We start from the raw sequence: 21,518 nt of genomic DNA, 5'->3' as shown, positions 1-21,518 counted from the left end.
TAAAGTGCCACTAGTAAGCAATGCTTTCTCATGTTCTAAACAGTTCACTTCCCACAGACACAGTTATCTGAATCTGAGAATACAGGACACAATACTATCAAAAATGATTCTAAGAAGAATATTCAATTAAGAAACCATTTAGAAAAAAAAGCAAACATGTAGGTACAATTAAATTTCTCTCTCTCTTTTTTTTGAAGATTTTACTTGTTTATTCATGAGAGACACAGAGAGAGGCAGAGATGTAGGCAGAGGGAGAAGCAGGCGCCATGCAGGGAACCTGATGTGGTACTCGATCCTGCGACCGCAGAATTACGCCCTGAGCCAAAAGGCAGGTGCTCAGCCGCTGAGCCACCCAGGCATCCCCAAGATTTCTCTTTTTTAAATTGTGACAAAAGCTGTTAACATGAGATGTACCTTAACAAATGTTTAAGTGTACAATTTAGTATTGTTAACTATAGGCATTATGTGGTACAGCAGATCTCTATAATTTAGTCATTTTGCGTAACTGAAAACACTTGGATATCTTGAGTCAAATAAAGCCTACTAAACTTTTCTTAGTCCCACAGGAACACAGCCAGTGGTAAGATGTGCCTTTCTTTTCTTCCATAGAGCTTCCACTTGCTCTTGATCATGTATGTCCAATAAGGGAGACCTAATCACTTCCAACTGAGTAAGAGGGAACCCATTAGTTTTCTGAGAACTCTCTGACTCTAGTGAAGTTTATTTTTGCCCTATGGCAAAGAAGAAAAGCAGAAATTAAGTTTTGTAAGATTTGATTATATCCTTCTAATTCCCCCTATCCTCTAGTTCCTAATTCTCTTCCAGTTCTCTCCAATATCAGAGACCCAGGAATCTTACCATTCACTATCTTGATTACAACCTCTGGTGTTTTCTATTGGAAGGGGCACTACATATGGTCTAACATTTTTTAACAAAATATACAGTGTTTTTTTAACAGAACAAAATCTTGGCTTCTCTCAATAACAACACTTTCATACTCTAGTTGTTTTAGGGAAGTCAGCAAATAAATTGGAATAACACTATATGAGGTGTAACCATGGACTAGACTTTGAACAAAATTGAATTTCCCTTTCATTGCCCTACAAACCACGACTTAAATGGCTTTCTTCCACTCCTGATACCCACTTACCCTGTGATAAGAGTTCTAACTTAATAACTTATAAAAGCAGCTGTTTTAACAGAGGCTCCTGAAAATTTTACAAAAGGTTTCAATATCTTCAAGATCCAAGTATTAAATTCCTAATGATGAAATTTCAGACCCTGTGACAACTGAGTGCAATTTGGAAGAAAGAGGTGTTGTCTGTTGCTTGTTAATCAACTTATACATGTGCACTGATATATCAGGGTTAGACAGGGTTGGACTGGTCTGTCACATGATCTGACAGGGTCTACAGTGGTTGACATTGGGACCACCCAAGCACATCTAGGATATGTTGCTGTCTTTCCCTATCAGGGTGGCCATACTTCCCTTACCATGCATAAAGCATCCAACTCCACAGAATATCTGTAACTAGCCAATCTATTTCTTGGCAATCAGAAAGCAAGCTGTTGAGTCTGCCAGCATTACCCACCTGTCATGTGTCTCGATCTCCAAACAGCTGGTGAAAACCAATATCATACTGAGCACCAGCCTCTGCTGTGGAGGTGGATGTGGCCAGGGAATTAAACACACACATGTTCATTCAAGCTCCTTCTGACTTCGCAAACACATTGTGACAAGTCACACACCATTCTGAACAGAACCACAAAGACTTTGGTTTTGATTATATGAGATGTCTCTGATAAAAAAAAAGGTGCTATTTTTGAGTGACATGTGGTGACTGACTCCAGATTTTCGGTGGAGCCCCATGGACTCTGCCTGTAGAATCTGTCACACTTCCATTTACTCTGAGCTGAATTCTGTCCTGGATTAGGCCAATTTTCCTAGCAGCAGGGAGCCTGAATGGGAATCTTTTCCCAGACATAGCCCAGTAGGGCTAAGATTTTCCCAGGCAAAAGAAAAAAGATGGTTTTCCTTCATCACCAGCTAAATTTTTCTTGAAGGCAACTATTTGACATGTTACATTTCTCTGTTGTAAATAAACTCAGTGATGTGAGTCTTCCAGGTTGTAGCTTTCCTGTCAAGTACCAGTGTCACAATCCATATCTTGATACAATAAATTTAAGACTCTAAATCTAGTTGGAACTACCTGTCAAAAGAGCTGGGCTATTCCAGATGAACAACCTGGCAGGACTGGTTCTATGGCTTTAAGGAGAAAAGGAGTATAAAAATCAATAGCAGAATTTTTGTTTACTCATTATGATTTTTAGGATACCTTGCAAGGAGATAAGGAAATGGCAAAAGACAGACAGAAGAAAGACCTCTTTATCACTTATGGTGCGCTAAGTGTGCCACCACCGTCTAGTGAGACTTACTTATCTAAGTATGTCTTAAATATTCCTAACCTCCCCCTTTCTGCATCCACCCATCACTCCCCCACTCCTTAGATTTACTTCATGGCATTTTAATCTAATTCAAGCAAAACCTGCATGTAGGAAAGGACCAATTATTTATACATGAATGTGCAGTTAAGTCAATGTGATCCCCATTTCCATTAGATTTTAAACCTCATCTCTCATGGGGATGAGAGAAAGGAAGACTTTGATGTTGTCTCATTTACTTTTGATTACTTTCCTTTGCCTGTGAAATAAAGTCCAAGTTCCTTAACATCAACAAATCAATAAATATTTGAGTCCCAACATGTTTATCATATAGCCCTAATACTAGAAAGGAAGCAAAAAAGCATCTATCAACAGAAGATATAGTATATAACCCACAAAAATCTGCTGAAAGAATAAAAGAGTGAATGGGCCAAGGAGTGGATGTACTTTTGTCCACTCATCCCTATTTGTGTTTGTGGTCTCATTGCTGAGGTAAAATATTTACTTGAGGTTACCACAACTATGTTCTAAGTCAATTAAGAAACAGGCAAGGAGCAGGAAAATGGAGATCAAAATAATACCTTCATTACTGAGAATGGCTGATTTGAATATAGGCCCTTGGTGAATGGCAATAATGGAGTTCTTGATATGAAACTCCCAGACCTAGGCAAAACCACCCAGTCATAGACACAGTGGACACCCACAGGATTTTATGTTGAAGTTGCCCTCAAAAATCTCTTTAGGCAGCAAAGAATAATGTGTACGGCAGCCTGGTTCCTAAGAGAGGATGAGAGGAAGGGGCCAAGTCATGAGTGCCCAGTTTCTCATCCCAGGCTCACTAATTCAAGCAAGCAGCCACTATGTTTAAGAAAAAATCCTTCTTCCTGGAAACAAGAGGAATTAAGAATAAACATCCCTCCCCCTGACCTTTCCCCATGAAAATTCTACAACATAATATGCCATTACATGACAAGGAACGAGTGTGAACAAGAATTTTATAGGAGGTAGACATCATGTAACACAGTGGGAGTAATAGAACCATCTGGGCCTGAGTCTCAATGAAAAGATTTGAGTGGAGGAAGAGGTGTTTGTGGGTGGTGCCAGAGGAAGAGGAAAATTAGAAATGAGCATAGAATTATCCACTCTTACTTCCCCTCTTCACTCCTGTCCTCAAAATGCTGTCATTATTTCCTACACATACCTGCATGCTCCACTCTCTGTACCTCTGCTCACCCTGGTCCAGCTTATTTTCACACATTAATTCAACATATCTTTTTGAGTCCCTACTAACTGCTAAGCATGTTCTACCTAAAATTACCTCTATTAAAGAATCATCATCTGATACTAAGAATGTTTTTATTTCACCAAGCAAGTGTGAGGAGAAATGTCAGCTATGGAAAATGCATCCCTATACCATGTGATAGGAATCTAGCACACCAAAAACCCCATATAAATTGTAGAAATAGGTCAACCGCAAGTGGATATATACAGTTACATGCTACCCTAAGTATTAGTGACTAAGTTTCATGTAAAATTGAAGAAAAATTATGGAATAAATATTTGCGAAGGTAAATTCTAGTTTACACTATACCCACAATTTGCATGAACAAGTCAAGGGGAAAATGCAGTTGTTACTGATAGTTTCTTTTGTTTTTATACACAGAGCTTATTAAGATTTCTTTCTATTAAAATTATATTTGGGAACAGTTCTTAAACTCTGATTAACTAGCTGTAATATAGATTTGTGAATTTATTGCACTGATGCTGGACCTTGTGGTATATCTGTCCCTAAATAAGTGTTGTTTCCCCCTTCAATATTACTGTAAACAATGGCACCCATTGTAGCATTTTTTTTAATGTTTAATATGAAAACTACAAACTACCTTAATTTTTACATGCGTTTCCTTATTGTAGATAAGCCTGTCTTGCTATCTGGATTTTTTTTGTGTGTATATGTTCTCCCAATTAACTACTTTTGCAGTTTTAATCTTGTATTCTTCTACTTTGTTTTGTGTAAAATGGGAAAAATAAAAAAAGCTGGAATCCCTCAAAAAAAATTATATCCTCTCAAACCTTAAAATAGTCTAAATAATTTAATAGCAGAATTAATCAATAAGCAATTTAAAACTAAGTCATAAAGATGTATAATACTACAGATGGATGGAGTGCAATGATGCTATTCCCCATGATGAAAAAGAAAGAAAGGTTTGCATCACCAAGGGCGAGTCTGGGTGACTGAGAGGTCACCACTTGATGAGTGGAGATAGAGTCAAGGCAAAAAAATAAAGTCAGAAAACTCAGTGCTGCTGGGGAAACAAACACACAAAGCATAACTCACAGAATTGGAAAACCCCAGCATTTTCAATCTCCATGAGGATATAAATCAGATTTGCAGTTAACCATTTGACTGTTTACCTGAAGCCAGTAACTTTCAGGGAAAATCATGTCCACACGTGCCTTCTCCCTGGGTTCTAGAATCTCCCTTCCTTCCATTATCCAAGTATGTATCGGTCTAACATCTTCGCAGAGGATTACAGAGCAAGCAAGGACTGTATAGGCATCAGGAGTGGAATTTTTTATTGTTGGTTGTGTAACTAACACTGCATCACATTAAAGGTAAGCACAGAGTAGTAGGTGAGACGCAATTTTTAAAAACATCTCCGTGGTATATGAAAAAGCCAGAGGGACCTTCATAAGCCTCTTAGAACACAGCCATGCCTCCTTGAGGTACTCTTCCTATTTCTGACATAGCAAGGCAGAACCAACAGGCCCAGCGTTATTATTAATGCACCAAAGGCAGAATGGAACTTGTAGAAGTCATTTAAAGGGGAAGATAGTAGTCTCAAAAGGAGTCTGACACAGGGAGAGCCTCACACACCAGGCAAGAGGCAAGTAAGTCCAGCTCCAAGATCAAGAGCAAGTCACACAGCGTTCTCATGCATCCGTCTCTTCAGCCATAAGATGGACTGGGCATCCCAGATAGGTTCACTACTTACTTAATGAACACCATGGTTCAACTAGAATTTACTACTACTGACAAGTCAATACAACAGAGTGTTATATTAGGTTCTTTCTTTGACACTAAAGTGTTTTCATAAAACGCAATTAAAAACACTGAATTCTGGTTGATTAAAGAACACTGCCTTAAATAATTTGTAAATCCAAAAAAAAAAAAGACTACTCTCTAAAATACCTTTCAGAACAAAACAAAAATAAAGATACTAAAAGAAGCTCACAAATAAAGTTAAGCAAGATTTGAAAAAAAAAATACCAAAGACTCAAAATAATATGATGCAGAGAAATTTTTGGCAAGCAGAAGAAAATGTGGAAGTACTTTGTCTCTCTTATAACCCAGCCCAAGGCTAGACATGAAAATCCAGTAATGATAAATTAGGCTAACCCAATAAGTGGGTGTATGTACACCTGACATTTGTATCAATAGGATATACACTAGACACAAATTATCCAGGGTGTATTTCCTCAAAGACTAGTTAGAAAAAAAGATCAAAGTCCATTTGAAGTGAAAGAATTGTAGTTTTTAAATTAAGGAAAAGGCCACAGATTAAATTGAGCAGTTCCTGTTGCCCACCATGAGAAACCTTTCAAAGTCTTCATTACTCTTTCTTCTAAATTCAACAACCAGGACAAGAAAAGTAAAGGTGGTTGGTGGGATTCCCTCCATCCTGCCCCCCACCCAACCCAACCAATGCTCCTGTCTTTACTGGGGGGAAGGGACGTTTAGTGGGAGTTGAGAAGGAAATAAGTTCTGAATTTTCTGGCCCTGCAAGAAAGAAAATTACTCAGCATGATCCATGATTAAGTTAGTTAACTTTCCCTGAATAAGGGATTTCCATGCCTGCAACAGGTGCCCATTCACCTACCAAATACTGCTTCTACATTTCACCTGATAAACAATGGTGATTCAGCAAGATACATGAATTGTCCCATAGATCCTAGCACCTTTGAAAGTTCGTCCTTTATTCAGAGGAATATCCCTTATCAATACTAGAGCAGGGCATTTCCATAGTGAAGGCAGAATAAATATCTGAGGAGAGAAGAAACAAATGCACCAAAGAAGGAATGAATATACTGGCCAAAGAAAAACTCACTGATGTCAGTGGGTTACAGAAATGTTTAAATCCATCCCCTGGCTTCTAATTTCTCCCAATTCACAATCAACCCCACAATCAATCCCTCCACTTCTCTAGAATTTCTGGGTTCTTTTGTCTCCTTGTCAAGGAGAAATGGTCAATACTTAAACCCATCCATTTTATTATGCTTTTAACTTGGTCAAACAGGTGAAAACTTTTGTGTAATCTGAGACTAAATCAGGAATTGGGGGCTGCTCTATCCCTTCATTTCTTTCTCAGTTTCATGTTACTAAAATAACAAAGAATTAGCTGTGGTACTGTTAATGATATATTGTCCTTCCATCCTGCCTGTAGTCCTCAAATCGTCTTTTTGCAGCAAAATATACAGAATCATGTGCCACTACAATTTGATCTTATCCTACTCCCTCTATTATTTTGTTTACATTACGTCCCTCAGAACCTCTCCTTTAATTTTACCCCTTCCATGACCCAAAATGTTTTTCTCAAAACCCCTTCTCCTTTACCTCTTGAATGCCCCACTCAGATGCTACCAGTGATTTAATGACTTATGCACTCCATTTCCTGACTTTTTTTTGAGGTCTAATTGACATACAACATTAGATTACTTTCAGGAGTACAACATAATGATTTGATATTTGACTACATTACAGAATGATTACCATAGTAAGTCTAGTTAACATCCATCCTGATACATAGGGTTTTTTTTTTTACTTAGATATAAGATTTTTTTTCTTCTGATGAGAACTTTTAAGATCTATTTTCTCAGCAACTTCTAAATATGCAATGTAGTATCATTAATTGTAGTCACCATACTGTGCATTATGCTGTGTGTTACATCCATAAGATATTTATTTTATAACTGGAAGTTTGCACCTTTTCCCCCCTTCGCTCATTTCACCCTCTCCCTCTCTCTACGTCTGGCAGCTACCCGACTGTTCTATGAGCTTAAATTTCATTTCATTTTCTTTTATTTCTTAGGATTCCACATATAATTGAGATCATATGGTATTTGTCCTTCTCTCTCTGACTTATTTCACTTAGTAAAATGTCCTCAAGATCCATCTATGTTGCTGCAACCTTTTCTGACTTCCTATAGCTTTCCAGCATACAAGTTCAGCATTTACTGCGTGCTTGCTGCTTTGTACTTTCCTCTGATTGCCTAGTGAGTTTCAGTTTTGTCTGTACTTGAAAGCAGAGCTCCTGCTTACACTCCTTTCCAATCCAGCATATACTGATCATCAGCAATATATATTTATTTGCTAATCCACTGAAAGCACAGATCTATCTCTATTTTTTAAAAGGAATGTTATAACTTGTCCCATGTCATGTTGGTTGTTTCTAGTAAAAATAACATCAAAGGACATAGCTTTCCAAGTTGCTACATCCCTAAAACTGTTACACAGCACTTCTGCACTGAAAGGATCAGGTATATCTCTGATCAAATTAGGATCATCTCTCTCTAACATAAATTGTACAACATTCTTAGTTCAGGTCCTTAATCAAGAGTATCTACTTTATTTGCTTTATCATTTACTTTTCACTTATTTCGTTATTTATATATTCAACATAGACTTTATAAACACCTATGAGGAAAGCACTTTTTAAAGTCATTTCTATTATCTACCTCAATCTCTCTCTCTCTCTCTCTCTCTCTCTTTCTCTCTCTCTCTCTCTTTTTCCCTCTCTCTCTCTCTCTCTCTTTCTCTCTCTCTCTCTTTTCACTCTGGAGAATGTCTACAAACTGAAAATCATGTTGTCTGATATATAGAGAGCTGCATAAACACATAGGGACAAACTATAGGGAGCAACCACAAATGACACTAGATCTGTGGTGTGGTTCAAGGAAGCATCTCAACACTCCAGACTTCACACATTCTAAGTTTATAGCTGCACTGACCGGGTCCAAACTGATGTCTATAGCAGAAGGTCTCACAGGTGCCTGTTGACAAAATATTTTCAATTAGGTTGGTTAATGCATTTGGCACTTCCCCCCCTACTCTTGACTACCTTTTGATGTCTAGAAAAGTGCCACTTGCTCACCAAGTTACCCCATTAGAAAGAAACTTCCCCTGATTTGGAGCTTTGCATGGCCAGACTTGCCCTGTCTCTTTCAACTTCATTTAAGTCAGACCTGGTCTCTAACTTCAAGGCTGCAAACTTCAAGGGAGTTGACAGGAGAAGGGAAGAAAGGAACAAGCCTGCACCACATCCTCTCTGCCCTTGAAAGCTACGTGAATGGCTTCTTGGTCCATGGGTTTATTTGCTTTCTCTTTTAATTTTTCCTCTTCTCTTTCTCTCTCTCTCCAACTAGTTTGTGAATCATTTGAGGGTAGAGCTGCAGTTTTTTAAAGAGTGATCCCACTTGATACTTGTATAATCATTTAGAATCTAGCCCTCAAGAAAGGCAAATAGGTAGATGGTTCCAGCCCTGACTCTGTCATATATTATTTAGCAACATAACAATAGCGAAAGCAAATACTTCCATTATATGTCATTTATTCCATCAATTTTATTTCCTCTCCTTTAAAAACAATATTTAAAAAAAAAAAAAAACAAAGAAAAACAAGGAACTGAGGTGATTTACAGCACTGTGCATGAAACAGGCTAAAAATAACTTAGATAAGGAAAATGTAAGAAAAGATGAACAAAATAAATAATTTACAAAACATATATACTATGAGTACCAGCAGAGGTTTTAAATTAGGTGCTAAGGTTCTTTTTTTTTTTTAATTTTTTTTTTAATTTTTATTTATTTATGATAGTCACACACAGATAGAGAGAGAGGCAGAGACACAGGCAGAGGGAGAAGCAGGCTCCATGCACCGGGAGCCCGACGTGGGACTCGATCCCGGGTCTCCAGGATCGCGCCCTGGACCAAAGGCAGGCGCCAAACCGCTGCGCCACCCAGGGATCCCCAGGTGCTAAGGTTCTTCATGGTCAGAGCAAACAACATCACTTAGATATTTCTTCAATTATCTGTACAACTAGAACAAAAAATACACCTAAATTATTACACAATCATGGCTGTTGTGTTTAACACTGACAACACTCCAAAATAAATCTAAATTTAAATACTTTTTGATCCTGCCATAGCAAGATCACTTTGAAAGTTAAAATTCCATATAATACTGTTATTATATTAACATGTGTGCCAGAGCCATAATATGCTAAAAAGGGGTTCATTGCTTACAATTATCTCATCACCAACTGTAGCTAGAAAGCAAATCTCACTATGATCTTTATTCTACTGTGAAAAATTTGAAATTTTATAAAAGACTTTCATACCAGTGGAAATTTTACTGCCAAAATGCCTTCTCTGTGTGGTCTTCAATGCTCCCACTTATTTCTAGTTCACATTTTAGAAGAGTTGGTATATGCTATATTTTGCAGGTAGTTCCGGTAGTTTTTCTTGTTTATTTATTTATTTTTTAAAGACTTTATTTATTTATTCATAGAGACACAGATTGAGAGAGAGAGAGGCAGAGACACAGGCAGAGGGAGAAGCAGGCTCCACACAGGGACCCCGACGTGGGACTCAATCCCGGGTCTCCAGGATCACGCCCCAGGCTGCAGGCGGCACTAAACCGCTGCGCCACGGGGGCTGCCCTGTTTTTCTTGTTTAAAAATAATTAATAACATTACTTATTCAATACTTTTAATTATTTTAAAACTTTAAATTCACAGAAAAAATGATATAATTATTTAGTGCATTTTAGGATATAATTACAGCATCTTAGTTTTAACAAGAGATGTTATGGGTCATTTTTGTAAATTTGCAGGTTTCATAAAATTAGAACTCAATTCTGAACTGTATAAAGTCCCTGAGGATCACCAGATACAAATCTAGTGGCCACTGTAGAGCCAATGCAATCAGTACTCTACTGAATTTACAGCTTACTCTGTCTTCCACCCACCACACACAAAGATGTTCGGTAGGATGCTTACATTAAGTGGGACCCTTGGCTCCTTCCTATCCTCCTATATTACAGCTGAGGAAAAGGTTACCTTGTTAGATTGATATGAGGTATTGCTGGTAGAAGTAAGGCTCTACTCAGGTCTTCTGAATCCAAGTCCTGTACTCTATCCACCTGTGTGTGCAATTTTCAATACTTATGGGAAAAAAACAGGTTCTATATTTTTCTATGTAATGGCCTCCCTACTGCAGCAAAAAGAAGATCCTCTTCAAGAAATGCTTGAAAGGTCTAGGTGATGATCTGTTAGGTCCTTTGAATTCAAAGAGGGAGCCTGGGTAATATGCAATACATACAACACACAGACATGCTCACACAGATACATAAACATATACTTACATATACATGCGCACAGAGACAGACTCTTACACAAATACACACACTTACAGACATGTGCACATACATACATACACTCAAAACATATACTCACACAATGCACATGCCTACATACACATAACACACACATACACACACAATAATGGCTAGAATAGATAACAATGTTCAAGGATAAAGAATTAAAAGTTTGAGATTATTGAATTTATTTACAGTATACCTGCTTCATATAAACACTGACAAGATTGTGCTTCACACAGGTCACACTAACTTTACTATAACTTTCTATTTGTGGTCTAATCTACACATTATAAACACTTTGTCTTGTTACATGTGAAACTTTCACATATGCTGAAATTAGACAGCTGGGCATTGCCCTCTAAGACCCTATAAAGCTTTGAAAGGAAACTTTTACAGTCCATAAAGAAAGAGTAAACTATGTCCCACTGCACTATATAATTTTTCACATTTTGGAAGAGACCACAGTTTCAGAAAAGTCTGAAAGGGGTAATTGTTAGGCCTAGAAATTGTACCTTAACTGCTGGGAAGTAGAGGATGCCGCATAATCTTCCTTTCAACATGCTTCTGAGAATGTCTTTAATGCTGTTTGGGAATGTCCCTTGGCTCTGCCTTGTTCCTCTCTGGACTAGCCCAAAGACTGTGTGATTCTGTTTAACAAGCATGAGATAGTAACAATCACACCAGATTGTTCATCTGTAATTTGAGATTCCTGGAAGAAAAGTAATGCACAGTAGCTTATGTTTGACTTTAATAGTTGAACTTCTTTCAGAGTGTTGATGATAGGGGAAATATTTCTCATGCTCTGTCTGGCTGGCATGTCAGAGTTAGGCTTCAGAGTCAGGCAAGCGGGGTTCAGACACCAGGACTGCCGCTTGTTAGTGGATCACTCAAATTCTGAGTGAACAATTTAACCACTCTTGAACCTAACAGTCCTCATTTTTAAATGACAGTAGCACTACATACCCCACGACTACAAGTGACTGGCTCATAATGGACTTTAAAAATATTTGTTTTATTTTTTCAATTTATCATTCACAGCATCAAAACAACTCATCTCAGGGAAATGATGAATCTTATGTAGAAAAAGTAATTATTTTATTGCCTTTCATTTTTTTAACTATTTGCTTTAGCAAATTACAGAGGGACTTATAAAAGATTAATAAAGTATTTTCAAACTATATTCATAATTTTTATTGATAACAATACTGTTACTAATTAATAATAGCATCTTGCTCAGGCCTTTATGTCAACTAGAAAATCCATTAGTTATTTATTGATCAAGAAATTCAAAGAATATAATCCCTTATCAATTTCTGAGCATCTTCTAGCCGTTAGTTTAATATGAATGTAAGAGAACTTTTAACCCTGCCTCCAGCACTACATAACTATAAAGACAAATTTTAGCAAAATGTAAAAGCAAAATTGTGTTCAAGTCATAGTTTTGACTTGGTTTTGAGTTTTGTTACATATAATACCTGCTTTTATGTAAAACATATCTAAAGTTCATCTAGAGTGTTGATGACAGTCTATCTGAAATCTAGCAGAGACCAAAAACTATCAGCTTCCACCCTCTTCAGAGAGACTTCTGAAGTCTGGGGACTACTATCCATAGCATAGTAGTGACATCTTCTCTGTTAACTTGGAAATTATGGTTCCAAGTGGTTAAATTTTTCCCAAAATTTGATTCAAATTTCTAATGGGTAGGTTTAAATAATTACAGTGCCACATATTCACGAAATCAAGGATCTCCTTTCTTTGAAACTCATTTGCTAAGTGCTGCTTATGGGTTAGGCTTGACTTATTCTAAAACTCAACTGTAATATTCTAATCTATGATATTATATATATTATATAATGTCAAGCATCCAGAGAATGTTTAAATTTTGTGGCATAGAACTAGACATTTGTGCTCGATCCTGCTACAGGCTCAAATACCTCTGAATAGACTTTTTAATTTTTTCAAATAATCATATTAAATGACATTTTCCTATAGATATGTAGCCCTAGTTAAACTATAGATGCAATATAAGAATACACATCTACTTAGTATCAGAAAATAAAAGGGATGTAAAACTCTGTGTTTTATTATTTTTAGGAAGTAAAGGATCCAGTTTAAGATGTTTCCCCAGATGTTTGCTTCATGGAAAGAAGCCAACAGTGAGAAGAAAAACCTGACTCTGTCCAAGATAATCGCTATTAAGCAATGCATCTGGAAAAGTGTGCTATAAACTTGAAAAAATTAAAACAGTTATAGACATTTCTGTAACTACTTGCTGCATATTTTCTTTACTGGAAATTGGGTTATCTTTTAACTTGTTTTGCTTTCTATTTCTGTTAGTTATTTTTTCCTTACAGGAAAAAAAGATTTTTAAAAAGATTTAAAAATTTGATATAGTATATTTCTATCTTAACTCCCTTTAAATATTTAGAATTAAATCCATTATAAATCCTAAAAGTTAAAACCCAATAATTTCATTCACATTTATTTCATAGTGTTCACTGGTCTCCTCTCTAATCATGCAAATGCACATTTCTAGACTTACTAGATTTCTCTAGCCTATTAGCCTGAGTGAGTACTTTTCTTCCTACAAGCCTTCCTTCTATGAAACTAAACTCAATTAGATTTTCCTTTTGGGTCATACACCTCATGAATTATTACCAGGTCTTCAGTATTAATCTCAGTAGGCCAACAGAGGGAAATCATTTGTGAAGCTAAAGCAGCTTCCAAGGATGAGCCAGAACACTCGGGCCTATAAAACTAGCTCTATTATATACAGTAGCACCTGGATGGAAAACATGCCACCAATAATTTACTGGTACAAGAAGAAATGTCAGAGATCATGTACTTATTTTGCACAAACTGCTTGAAACCGGACCATATGAGCAGAGCTGGCACTTGAGGTACCATCTTTCCATCTTCATTTTGTCCATAAGTGGTCCCATTTAAATCAAAATGCAGGCTTTTGGAAGTAATACAATCATCTGAAAACCTTGACCGGAGTGTGGAATTCTGAAGACTGTCAGGACTAGAAGTATGCAGCAGACAGCTGTTGGTTGCCTACCAAATGGTCATTCCTCCAACTATCCTTGGTTCAGGATACCCACTTCCACTGGGTATCGAGTGGTTGTGTGCATCAGGAAAGATGGACCTTCTCTGAGCCAGGTTATCTCATTCCCCTTGCCAGTGAGTAGGTCAGGAAGGACATAAGTTGCAATCCTGGCCCGGGAGACATGAGATTTCTACTACTTCTTCTAAGAACACTTCCCTCACTCCTAAGATGAAACATGAAAAGCAATGAGCCCTCTTTCCTCCACTGGCATCTAGACAATGTTGTATGAGGATGGGACACTTTGAGATGCACCAGCCATCTTGCAATTTGAAAGAACAAGTCTGTGAACAGACAGCAACATGTTGAGGAGATCAGAGAAAAAAGATGTGGAGAAAAATCTGGCCCTTAATAATTCTGCTGAGCCACTGGATTAACTTCCCATAGGACTATTCTTCCTCCAAGCTTCTTATAAGAGATGATAACTTTTCCTTATTGTTAAATCACTTGAGTTTTCCATTGCTCACATCTGAATACCTTCTTCTACAAGGCATTTCAAATACTCTTTCTTTATGAGACCAACTATTGAATCATGTGCCCAATTTTGGTCAAAGCATACAGAGTTTCAGTTATACGAGATGAATAAGTTCTAGATTTAAGCATGGTAATTACAGTTAATGATACTGTATTGCATACTTGCAATTCGCTAAGACAGTAAATCTTAAGTATTCTCATCACAGTAAAAAAGGAAAGAAAAGAAAATGGTAACTATATGAGGTGATAGATATGTTAATTAGCTTGATTGAGGTGATTATTTCACAATGGATATGTATATCAAAACATCAACTTACACATAATACATATGACCGTTTTTGTCAATTATACCTACATAAAACTGGAAAAATATATGTGATCCCTGTAACTGTGACATAAAATGAAGCACTCTGGAATTGCTAAGATAAAAAAGAGGATGAATGGTGCCATGACTAAGAAATTCAAGTTCTGTTCCTCAACTGGAATTACAGTGGATTCTGCAAAACCTCACAGCTTCATTGTGATACCCAAACTAACAAACAAATACACTAAATATTTTCACACTCCCTCTGTAAACAATATGCATATTTTATGATATGACTGTGGAATCATTCCAATACAAATGTCCAAACTGAAGTGTTAAGTTATAGGGTTAGCTGGTCACTTTTGGGAAAATTAAGAAAGCAGGTGAAATTTATATTTTGCTGACTCCCAATTACTCCTTTAGCACTCCATTACCACATATCAATGGCTAGTTCTCATGATTTTTTTTAAGATTTTATTTATTTATTCATGAGAGACACACACACACACACAGAGGCAGAGACAGAGGCAGAGGGAGAAGCAGGCTTCATGCAGGAAGCCCTACATGGGACTCGATCCAGGGCCTCCAGGATCATGACCTGGACTGAAGGCGGCGCTAAACCGCTGAGCTACCCGGGTTGCCCTCTCATGATTTAATGACATGCAGTTTTCCTTTTTTTTCTGATAAGGGCCTAAGATATTATATCAGTCTATTATGTTTTATTTAAAAGTATTTATCAGGGCAGCCCGGGTGGCTCAGAAAGTTAAGATATTTGGGGCCTGGGATCTTCCTAGCACCCCTTACTCAGTTCACCTCACCAGATAGCAGTGTGTTATCTGTTTGTAGTGCAGCTGACCCTGGAGAATGTATATTCTCACCCTGCCTGATCCTGGCCCAGAGGAAGAATCATCAAGGGACATTTGGACATTCACACATTTCGAAAGGAAACTTCTGTATGTTCTATACTGGGCCTTCTTCTTTGACTGAAGTAAAGTAGAAACACAATAAAATCATCTATTGTGTAATGATTTTTAAATTTCCTTTATATGACAAATCAAATTGGATCTATCTACATTAATCAGCTCAGCCATGTCAGAGCTTGACTTTAAGGGTTTAATATATACTATTAAGAAAAACAGCAGAATTATAACATATAGTCTTATGTTTGATAATATGAAATATTTCAGCTATTGGGGAATAAACATATTTTTCACTGGATTACCTAGGTAAATGCCTCACATGTCTGCCTTCTCCTCACTCTGCCACTTTAGACATAGGAAGGTAAGTATGCCATTTTAGCAGAATAATGTTACTGTGATAAAGAATGCAATCATTGGTCAAAATATTGTTTTATGATTTGTTTATTTATTTGAGAGAGAAAGAGAGACCACAAGCAGGAGGGGCAGAGGAAGAGGCTCTGCTGAGCACAGAGACCATCATGAGGCTCAGTCTCACAACCCTGAGACCATGACCTGAGCCAAAACCAAGAGCTGGACATTCAACCAACTGTGTCACTAAAGAACTCCAAATGGTCAAAAATTTTTTAAGAATTCTAGACTGTGGAAGGATATTCACAATACTAGCAAAATAAAACATTTCTAGATGTTCCTGCATGGCTAAATAAAGAATATCTTGTAGAGGTCTAGCCTGGAGGTCACATCCTGATATGTTACATTTCTGGAGTGTGGATCCAAAACATGAGGTAAAATATTGGTTTCTAGTTAGTCTTATGGCCCCAAACAGAGCTAGTGGACTAGTGTAAAGAGGTTCTCATCAACCTCCAGATTCTCCAGGGAGGCTTAAGGATAGCCAGTAAAAATAAGGGGGAAAATTATTCTTTTTTCTTTTTTTCATAGGATTTTCTAAATCTGAACTCAACCCAAATCCTGAATGTTCAAAATTCAAAATTTATTCAGCAACAAAACAAGGGGATTAAGAGACCAGTGAGAAGATCCTATACTGAGAGGAAGCACTTTAACTTCTGGTTCTGTCATTGATTCCCGGAGGACCCTGTGGGACAATAATTCTCTCGGCCTGAGTTTCCTCAATTCTAATATGAGCAAGATGCTCTCTTGCCTGCTTCCCCCATCTATCACACTGTAATTGTGCTCAACAACCCTGGTCTAAATGTAAAGAATTTATGTGTAACTCTATAAAACATTTCACAATACCTTAAGGCCAAATCCAAAACTGTTGAGAGCAACCTAAGTAATTTTTCAAAAAAAAATCTAAATGCATCAGGTCTTTAATTCTCACCTTATCACTATGATCTCCACCCTGGCTTTTAAACCTGATCATTATTACTCAGCTATTAGAAACGACAAATACCCACCATTTGCTTCGACGTGGATGGAACTGGAGGGTATTATGCTGAGTGAAGTAAGTCAATCGGAGAAGGACAAACATTATATGTTCTCATTCATTTGGGGAATATAAATAATAGTGAAAGGGAATATAAGGGAAGGGAGAAGAAATGTGTGGGAAATATCAGAAAGGGAGACAGAACGTAAAGACTGCTAACTCTGGGAAACGAACTGGGGGTGGTAGAAGGGGAGGAGGGCGGAGGGTGGGGGTGAGTGGGTGACGGGCACTGGGGGTTATTCCGTATGTTAGTAAATTGAACACCAATAAAAAATAAATTTAAAAAAAATAAACCTGATCATCTTCTAGTACTCTCAGGGAAGACAGCACCAAAATTCACCTATCAGCTCATGCTAGCAATAAAGAGGAATCCTTGGCACCACTTTTTTCTTCATTTCCCATCTCTAAACCAACCTCAGTTCTCCCAAATATCTCTAACTCATTGTCGGGGCTTGCATATCTAAATCAGCACCCTTGAGGCTCTACTCCACTCTGGCTTTTCCCCGAAACTAGTTATCATACTGCAGCAGAAAAGATTCTTGTAAGTGTTAGTTCTGATCATGTCTCTTGGGTGCACATGAGTGCACACATGCACATACACACGCACACAACCTCCTTCAATGATTATCTTCACTCTCAGTACAAACAAACATGAGAAATGTGCCTCCCTCTTTTTACTAGTCAATGTATTCTCCCTGACATCTCAAGACAGAGCCCTCTTCCTCAGAGAAGCCTTCTCTGATTATCCTGACCAGTCAGATCCGTTTATCGTGGTCCTCAGAGGCTATTCCTCTACTTTATAGCACTTGTCACTTTTGTAACTCTACCTGGATCTTTTTTTCATTTGTCAGCCCCCAAAGACTTCAAACTCCATGAAGACTGGGTAAGATTATATCCATTCTGTTCAGCTGTAGACCTAGCAGCTAGTACAATGCTTGACATGTATTGGGTCTTCAATAAATACTAATGGAATGAATGTTGAATGTCACACTACTAAGGTGCACTTGCTAAAGTCTAAATGTTCTCAGAGCGATTTCTGAATCACTGTTAAGGGTCAATCACCAAACAAATATTTACTGAATACTAATACAATATTAAGCAATATTCTGGGCAATAGGGATGTAATGATCACCATTACATCTATACTCTGTCTCAAGGTATCTACTTTCTAGGGTCTATTATAAATTGGCTATTGGATTTTGTGATACAGTTCACCAGTCAAATTGCCTGGATATAAGAATCCTTCCACTAAGCAGCTGTATAATCTTGGACAAACTACTTCAGTCTCTTTATCTATAACATGAAAAATTGACATAAGATGTTCTCTAAGTTCTCCTCTGTCAATTCATGTGTTATCATTGCTTTCTAAATAATAAGGTCTATAGGAGTTCCTGATCAAAAGTAATGTCTTATCAAAAACAGTTATCCCCCCTTTTATGACTCAAGCTCTTAGTGAGTCACAAATAGGGTCTACATTTAATGAGGTGCTTCTCTTGAGTCTTTAATGACAATCATATGGTCCTGGAACAAAAAAAATCTTTTTAAAAAGCTACCCTAAAAACTTCTGGGGAGGAAGTAAGGCTGCTCATTTGCCTTACTACATAATGTGAAAAATAAAATTAAATGTTTACTGTTTCCTTCTACCAAAGTATAAAATTACATATTGTTTGGTAAGGGAAGACTTAGTCATGAAAATACTCCATCAAGAATTTAAGAAAGATCTCAAAAATAGAGAGGAAAATAATATCACCTAAAACTAGCTTGTGATACTCATTAATTGGAAAATGATTTTCAATTTTTTCCTCTATGTCTTTTTTCAAGCTTTATTGAGGTATAATAGAAAAAATATAATTTATTTAAAATGTATAGTGTAATGATTTGATATATGCAAATACCGTGAAATGACTACCACAATCAACTGACACATCCATCACCTCACACGGTTTTGTGTGTGTGTGTATGTGTGTGTGTGTGTGTAAAAGCATTTAAGATCTACTTAAGATTAGAAAATTTAAAGTTTGTAATATAGCCCCCAGCCCCTGGCAAGCACCATTCTACCATTTGTTTCTATGAGTTCAACTCTTTTATTTATTTATTTTGGGGAGGGTAAGATTTCACATATAAATAATATCATAGAGTTTTGTCTAGCTTATTTCACTTAGCTTAATGCCCTCCAGTTTTATCCATGTTGTTACAAATAGGATTTTCCACTTTTGGAAGACTGAATACTATTTCATTATAAGATAGATGATAGATGATACATTAGATAGATAGATAGATAGATAGATAGATAGATAGATAGATAGATAGATAGATAATAGATAGATAGATAATCACATTTTCTTTATCTATTCATCTATCCATGAACATTTATGTTGTTTCCATATTTTGACTATTGTCAGTAATGCTGCCATGAACATGGGAGTGTAGACATCTCTTCAAAGAGTGATTTCCTTCCTTTGGGTATATATTCAGAAGTGGGATTGCTAGCTTCTATGGTAGTTCTGATGTAGGAAAAGATGTTAGGGTTTGCAGCCAATGGACAAGAAAGAATTCTTAAGACATCTTTGTTGCAAAAAGTTGTTTTTATTAAAGCATGAGGACAGGACCAGTGAGCAGAAAGAGCTGCTCTGGAGTCATGAGGAGTGACCCATTATTACACTTCCAAATTGGGAAGGGAGTGGGTTTCTAAGAACTTTTGGAAGCAAGGTTTCCAAGACTTTGAAGGGACTAGCTGTTGTTGGGTTGGGAAAGGGTCATTTATTACTATCTAATAAAATCTGAGTCAACAGACCCTTCAGATGTATATTGGTGGGTGATATGTTTGGCAGATGATTGCCAACACATATCTTGGAGGGAATTTAGAGATAAACTAAGTTTCCAAAGGAATTTTTATGTTAAAGTAGACTTACAGGATCTTGGAGGTTGGGCTAAGGCTGCTGTTTGCCCTTAGCAAAGTATTAACACCAAGGCAGCTAAATTCCTAGAGGAATGTCACTCTGTTTGTTTCAAGGACTCGTCAATGGGCTGTAAGTATTATAGAAATTTAATATTTTTCTTCTGCCTGTCTCCCACATCAGTTCTATTTTTAATTTTTTTTAGGAACCTCCATACTGTTTTCCACAATGGCTGTACCAATTGACACTCCCACCAACAGTGTACAAGGGTACCCTTTTCTCTACATCCTTGGTATTGTTTGTCATTCCTTGTCTTGTTGATAAAAGACATCCTAACAGGTGTGAGGTGATAATATCTCATTGTGATTTTCATTCCCCTGGTGATTTGCATTCCCCTGGTGATTACTGAGGCCTGTCTTTTTAATTGAGTTTTTTGGGGTTTTTATATTACTGAATTTTAAAAGTCCCTTATATATTATGAATATTAACCCTTTATCAGATATATAGTTTGCAAATATTTTCTCCCATCCCCTAGGTTATCTTTTCATTTTATTCATTGTTTCCTTTGCTGTGCAAAAACATTTCACTTGACATGGTCCCACTTGTTTATTTTTTATATTGGCAATGATTTTTAAGATCTAACACCAAAAGCAAAGGCAACAAAAACAAAAATAAATCATTGAGACTACATCATGTCTTGGTATGGAAATCACTTTAATAATATATTTAAGTTCAACCTTTCAATTTTTTAATATGAAGAAATAAGGGCCCAGAGGTAAAATAGTCTGTCCAAGGTCACAGGTGGTCATTGATGCCTGTGCCTGTCATAAACTCCTCTAGTTGTGAGTATGAGGACAGCAAAGTTGCATGAACTCCCAGATATAACATTCTGGGATATAAAATTCTTTTATACATTCTACCAGTTAGTCATTAATTTATTTGATAAACTCTTTTTTTGAAAATGCAAAATTATACTGATAGGATTGAGGTTAACAGTAAATTTTCCAGCCCTGCAGAATTCTATGGAGTTAATGAAAGGCAGAGGGGAAGACCGAAGCTGACAGAAGAGCAAACCAGAAGCTAACAGGACAGCTGGGTGGAACCTTGGGAAGCAGAATAACACTGGTCCCATAGATGCCTATATATTGTTTCTTAAAATTTTTTAAATTTTTATCTATTAAAAATAGAAAAAAGTCACATATGTCATTTGAAACCAAGCATCACTCAGCATTTTGGTATATTTTCTTCAAGTTCTGCATATATATTTTCATAGAGTTTTCATGATTAAGCAATTAAATGCTTTTATCAGCCACTGAGCAGCAACATGTTATACTAAAATGATGTTACTTTTTACTAAAATATAAGGTAGGTGTCAAAAATAATACCACAAATTTTCTTGTCCTCTGTAGTCAAAGGTCACAAAAGGTCATGTGATTCCCCTTCATCATTGTTGAAGAGTGATAGTTGGGGATGGGAAGAGAGTAGAAAAAGAATATG

General features: G+C 36.9%; 1 long non-coding RNA gene across 2 annotated transcripts in view; it reads right to left on the bottom strand.

The window, feature by feature from the left end:
* Positions 1–9,290: 9,290 nt before the first annotated feature.
* Positions 9,291–21,518, bottom strand: part of LOC144313624 (uncharacterized) — a 241,323-nt gene continuing 229,095 nt past the window's right edge. The window contains exons 4-5 of one of the 2 annotated variants that reach the window (XR_013379244.1): positions 11,392–11,588; positions 9,291–9,538 (exon numbers count right to left, since the gene is read on the bottom strand). This is a non-coding gene — a long non-coding RNA (uncharacterized LOC144313624). The remainder of the gene's footprint in view (positions 9,539–11,391; positions 11,589–21,518) is intronic. The other variant, XR_013379245.1, reaches the window with a different exon arrangement.

Source organism: Canis aureus, chromosome 5, assembly GCF_053574225.1.
Source record: "Canis aureus isolate CA01 chromosome 5, VMU_Caureus_v.1.0, whole genome shotgun sequence".
In the NCBI taxonomy this organism is placed as follows: Eukaryota; Metazoa; Chordata; class Mammalia; order Carnivora; family Canidae; genus Canis; species Canis aureus.
This window is presented reverse-complemented; position numbering and strand designations above follow the sequence as displayed.